Source organism: Canis lupus, chromosome 14 (assembly GCF_048164855.1).
Source record: "Canis lupus baileyi chromosome 14, mCanLup2.hap1, whole genome shotgun sequence".
Classification (NCBI taxonomy): Eukaryota; Metazoa; Chordata; class Mammalia; order Carnivora; family Canidae; genus Canis; species Canis lupus.
Genome location: NC_132851.1, coordinates 49776344 through 49782863, shown reverse-complemented (window position 1 = coordinate 49782863; position 6520 = coordinate 49776344).

Genomic DNA, 6520 nt, shown 5'->3' with positions numbered 1-6520 from the left:
TTTTAGTATTTCTAGAGTGTTGATTCTTGTGGAACAGTTTATCTCTAAGCAGATTTAATTCCTCATACAAATTAGTTTTATGTAAATCTGAATTTAACTGGAAGTATACATTTATATAATGGCATTTTAATATTTCCTCACACATGAGGCAAAACATTTCCTGAAACCTTGTGGAAGTTGTACTAGCAGCTAAGGTGGCTTCATGATTTGACTATAATTCAAAGGACCTGTTTATGCAAGTGGGACGTGAAGGAAGGAGCGACGTTTCTAACTACACCCAGAACTTTTAATTGAATACTGTCTCCTTTAATAGGCAAATCAGGGTGCTATTGGTCCATGAGGTAGTAGAAGGATTTGCCTTGAGGTCTTTCTTGTTTCACTTACTATAAAAGAGTTTGAATTTTATGGTAATGAAGACATACCTTGTCAGGCCATGAAAATGAAAGGTAGGCCTGGATATTGTAGGGCAAGTTACAAGGAGTGCTCCACCTGTAGGTAACCATTCCCTTGTGAACCTCTTCTAACAGTTTTAAGGTCCATCCATATACCCAAATGCCTTTTCATCCTAATAGGACTTCTCATCCTAATACACCCTTTGAATGAGTAAAATTTATTAGCACGCATGCCCAAAATGACATACTCAGTTGCTTATTCACTTCTGACATATCCTCAGGCTATCCGGCGCTTCTGCATCTGAATTACCACACCCCAATAAAGATGCAATCCAGTGAATGCAAATAAAATTCATCTGAGTTAAAAGCCCATGACCCTCTGATCTAAAACAACACTAAGGGGGCACCTGGGTGGCTCAGCAGTTGAGCATCTGCCTTGGGCTCAGGGTGTGATCCTGGTCCCAGGATCGGGCTCCCTGTGAAGAGCCTGCTTCTCCCTCTGCCTGTGTCTCTGCCTCTCTCTTTCTGTGTCTCTCATGAATAAATAAATAAAATCTTTGAACAAACAACAGTAAGAACAACCACAAAATTTAACAACTTGACAATCTGGAAAGTTGTTCTGAGAAGGGAAGAATATTAAAGTATATAATATCATCATTGTGGATAGGGTAAACTGATTTGTTTTACACATTTTGGAATTCTGGAATGGAAAAATAAAACTTTTGAAGAATGAAAGAGTTTTTTAAAAGACAGAAGTTGTATAAGAAACTTTGAAGATACAAGATCACCAAAGATATTACTGAGAATATGAAAAAGGGGCCCAAAATGGACTCAGGTAAATTTATAATAGATTAATACATTATTTAGAAAAATCAAGAATTTTGACGTCTCTTCCATCTCCAAGTTTATGAGCTTGATTTCATGGAAGGCACTCATCCATTAATAAATTCTACTTTCAGAACTGTAGTCTCCAAGGTATGGAAGAGAAGAAAAGGAATCCATTTCTATTTCACTGCCCCTCACCAATTGAGGTAGTCCTGAATTGCATGATTACTCTGAAATCTAAAGTTTTCTTCCATGTCTTAAAAGCAAAATCATGGAAGGAGACTCTAGTAGACAATTTTAGATGGGAAGGGAGAAAGATGATTGGAAATGCAACTTGGCCACAACGATTAGGTGGGAATGAGAAGTGGAATATTGAACTAACACCTACCCTTTTCAATCATTAACATGGGCATATTTTGCACTAAAAATAACTTATTCTCACCATTTCATAAGCATAGAATTGGAGGCACCCAGCTGGATCAGTCTGTGGAGCATGCAACTCTTGATCTCAGAGTTGTAAGTTTGAGCCCCACATTGGGTGTAGACATTACTCAAAAATAAAATCTTAGGGAAAAAAAAAAAAAAAAAACAAGCACAGAACTGAAGGAGTATTACAGAGAAACAGATTAAGTTCTTTCTAATTTATTGGATTATATACTTCCTCTGGCATGGGCTCTTGTTTTTTCTATAAACCTCAAAGATTTTATCTATAACACATGTCAAAAAATCGTGGTCATAGTTAGAGCAGGCCACAGAGTAATAGGTCTAGAAGTCAAGAAGTGAGAAATCTCAAAGTGCTGACTTTTTTTTAAGTGTAGGGGAGAAACCAGAGTTAGAGATACAGGCTTCAAGTTGAAGAGTAACCACTTTCCTCTTCACTAACGGGCTTTAATCTTAGTATTTTGAAGAATGAATGCATTTATTCCAATTTCCCATAAATGCTGCATTTCTCTTATAAAACCTGATAAAAATGTGTGTGTGGGATTGTTATAATTTATGGATACCTAAGCATTACTTTTGCTTGAACTTCATTTTATTTTCTCTTTACCATAATTGTTACTGATTTCTGGGTCGTATAATACACAATTGGATCATTGCTTTTCCCACGTGTGAATATAAACTGTGTTTGGTGTTCATAAGGTAGATATTATTGCAATTCTGCAACAAAGTCACAGCAGGAAATTAGTGGTTATGCAGAAAACAGTGACAGTAGAAGCATTCTTTGGATGAATATTTATTGAGTGTCTATTATGTACCAGACCCTCTTCTGGTGCTGGGGATATATCTGCAAAACAAAACAAAACAAAACAAAACAAAACAAAAAAGCCCAAAACAATATTTTACATTCTAACGAGGAGAGACAGACAATAAAATAATAAGCATAAATGAAAAAGCACATTGTAGAGTTTTTTTTTTTCTTAGAAAAGAGTGCATCAGATGGCTACTGCTATAGAACCACTTCGAAATGAAGTGACTCAGCAATAAGTATTTGTTATTGCTTATAATAGCAAAGAGGGGGTGGAAATGAGAGAGGCTAGGTTGCAACTTTAAGCAAGGAGGTCACTTCATTGAGAAGGTGACTGTGGTAAACAGCTCCTTGGATGGCGCCCCTTTATCCATACCTCCCAATCATCCTGCCTTTGTACAATCCCCTTCCTTTGAATGTGGACTGGTCTGGTGACTGCCTTCCTACAAGCAGAATATAGCAAAGGCAATGGGATGTCACTTCCAAGATCAGGTTACAAAGGCATGGTGTTTCCTGTCTTGCATGCCCTTGCTTGCTTGCTTGCTTGCTCTGATGGGACCTGGGTACTGTGCCATGAGCCCTTAGTTCAATAGCTCACAAGGAACTGAATCCTGCTAACAACCAGGCGAGCAAGTTGGGATGTGGGTCCTGCCTTGGTGGAGCCTACAGAGGAGATCTCAGCCCTGGTGCCACCTTGACTGCAGTGAATCCTTGGGGTGAAGGCACTCGGCTCATTTGCACTTGAAATCCTGATGCACAGAAGCTTTTAGATGTTTGCTGTTTTCAGCTGCTAAAATTTGGAGTCCTTTGTTACACAGCAATAGATAACTAATACAGCAACTTGAAGGACATGAGGGAGTTAGCTGTACGGCAGCTATCTCGGGGACAAGCATTCTAGGCCGAGGGCTCAGCCAGTGCAAAGGCCTACCAGAGGGACAGGACTGATGTGTAAGAAATGGCAAGGAGGCCACTGGATAGGAAGTGGATGAGAGCAAAAATAGGAGATGAGGAAAGAGGTAACTGGGGGCCAGATCATGTTGGGGGGGGGGGGTAGGAGGTTATTATAGGAACTTAGGCTTTTATCTGAGAGAAAGTGGGAGCTGTTGTAAAGAGTATGAGATGATACAAGTTTTTGAAAGATCTGGCAATAGGTTTTTGAAAGATCACTCTGGCTCGTGTGAAAAATCAGCCATAAGGGATAAGGGGAGAAAGCAGGGGAAAAGATTAGGAGTTTATTGCAGTAAATTAGGTAAGAAATGATGGGCAGCTTAGATCAGGATGGCAGTGAGTAGAGTTATTATAATAGGGATGATTCTGGAGGTATTCTGAAGGTAAAACCACAGACTGGCTAGTGGAGTGTGAAGGAAGGGGAAAAAGCAAGGAAGACGTTATCATTTTTGCTTCGAGAAAATAAGACTAAGATCCACCTAAGACTGTAGGTGGATCAGGTGCGGGAGATGGAAAGTCAGAACCTAACTTTAAATCATGTCAAAACTTGAGATATCTGTTATACATCAGATAGAGTTCTTAAGTAGACAACTGGGTATACGAGCCTGGAGCGCAGGAGTGATGTTTAGGACAGATATGTCAACACGGGAGTTGTCAGCACATAAACGGTACTTAAAAGTCCTGAGACTGGATGAGGTCACCAAGTACAGAGAGTGAGAGGAACCAGGAACTGTGGATTGCACACTCCAAGCATTCGGAAGTTAGGAAAGGGGGAAGGAGTCAGTAGAGGAATGTGGGCAGGAGCAGCCAGGGAGCTAGGGGGAAAACCTGGGGCGGGGGGTGGGGGGTGTCTTGTAGACAAGTAGGGCAAGTGACCAGCTGCTGCTGCTGTGTTGGGATGGATACCTCGAACAGACCACTGGCTTTAGTAGGGTCATTGGAGATCTTTCCCGGAGCAGTTTCACTGGAGTCGTGAGGCCTACACAGTTACTCAAGTCAGTGGGAGAAGAACCAACACTAGTCCGAATATAATAAATCTTTCTAGTTTTGTTGCAAAAAAAAAAAAAAACACCACCACCACCACCACCAACAAAAAAAACCCCAAAAAAACAAAAACAAAACCAAAGCTAATACACAAAACAAGCCCAGAAATAAGCTTGTTATCTGGTAAGGGGAATGAGATTAGGTTCTGCTTAAAGAAATGTTGAGGAAAGGGCAAAAATGTGATGATCTAGTGGAAGGAAGAATGGTCAGGCATTCTTTTTTTTTTTTTAATTTTTATTTATTTATGATAGTTACAGAGAGAGAGAGGCAGAGACACAGGCAGAGGGAGAAGCAGGCTCCATGCACCAGGAGCCCGATGTGGGACTCGATCCCGGGTCTCCAGGATCGCACCCTGGGCCAAAGGCAGGCGCCAAACCGCTGCGCCACCCAGGGATCCCTGGTCAGGCATTCTTACGTAGAATCTAGGGCTCAAGTAGGGGACCTGGCTTTGGGAGGAAATCCAGAGATATGGTTTATAGTTTCAGGAAAAAATTGTCATGACTTTCAAGTGAACAAAAAATATTACTGGTGTCCTTTCTAGCACACTCTGGGTTCTCTACCCCGAGTCTTTGAGCTATTTTACAACTCATAGACCACTGATAGGAATGCAAATACTTCTTTTCATTTGGCATATAAATGAATTTTGTCTGATGGAGGTTCAATTGCATTCCCTCCCCTACTGTGTAGATGCTAGTTTTGCAACTAATAAGCAATTAATTTGCATCTATTACATTCATTTTGGCATGCCTCGTTATCCATTTATTTGTTAGGAATTCTTTCAACTGGTTCTAATATTTACCGGTTCCTTCATCCCTTAATGAGTTAAATAAAATTATTGGCGTATGTTCATTTTATATTTGTACGAGAATCATGATTTTACATTTAAAAAAGGATCCTTCAATAATAGTAACAAGAGAAAGCGTTTGGAGGAACAGATGTCTTAGGTGGGTGGAGGAGGTGGTGGTGGTAACCTGTGGGGAGTTCTCTTCCAGTAGCTTCATTTTCCTGAGGACACACATGTAATACAGTCAGCAGAGTGGGAGAGTGAACGGACTAGAGGATTTTAGTATGATTGAGGCATTGAAGAGCACTTGAGGTTAGTGGTCATGGATTTGAAGTGGGTTGTCTGTGGATTGTATTTCTCTAGCCACTGTTTAGTTGTGTGGGCACACACACGGGAAGAGTTCAATCTAACCAGGGCTGTGGCTTTGCTAAATTGGTAGGAAGAGGCAGTGTAAAGCAAGAGTTGAAGACATATATGAAGGAATGATCATAGTGATTTGCCTGAAATTTAAGCAGGGTAAAGAGATTAGAGAAGACTTACGGGCGAAGGACAATAAAAATGCCATGAGATTAATAGACTGGAGGTCTCAATAGGGTGGAAAGATGGTTGGAGTTGCAGTCCTAGAACAATGAGCTGGAAAGACAGGAGCTGGTGGTCAGAAAGCAAGCAAAATATTTTCTCTTTGTGGGGCTGGAATTAGAGCACCTAAACCAACATTCTACTGTTTGAGGGTCACTCACCTGCTGTCCACCAAATTCCCGTTTTTGTAAGTGGAAGCACTGTTTTGCACTGACTGCTTACTTCCCCCTTCTCCTAGTTTTATTCCCAAGATGATTCCATGAAATCGAATCTTGCTTTTTTCAGGAGTGAACAGAATCTGCACAGAGATAGGCAGCACCTGGTCTCTAAGCTATGGAAGGTCGTGCAGTTGGAGCACGGCACAAAGGACACCAGGCACAAAGGGTGAGGTGGGGCTGGGATCTGGCCCGAGCACTGCCCACGGAGCTACAGAACCATCACCAGCAGCCTTCTGTGCCCACAAAGGGTCATGCTCTGCTGCTATGGGGAGGTTCTGTGAGGTAGCTTTTCTAATTCCCAGAAAGGTGTGGTGTAGGCCAAGGAGCCCTGATAAAAACTGCACACATGCTATGAAGTTTTACCAGAGGGCTAGACTCGAAGCAGCTTTGTCTTTCTGCTGAGAAATCTCTTGTGTTCTTTTGTCCCCTATGTGCTTCAAGACTTGAGAATCTTTATCAAGGAAGAGACTTAATACTACACTTT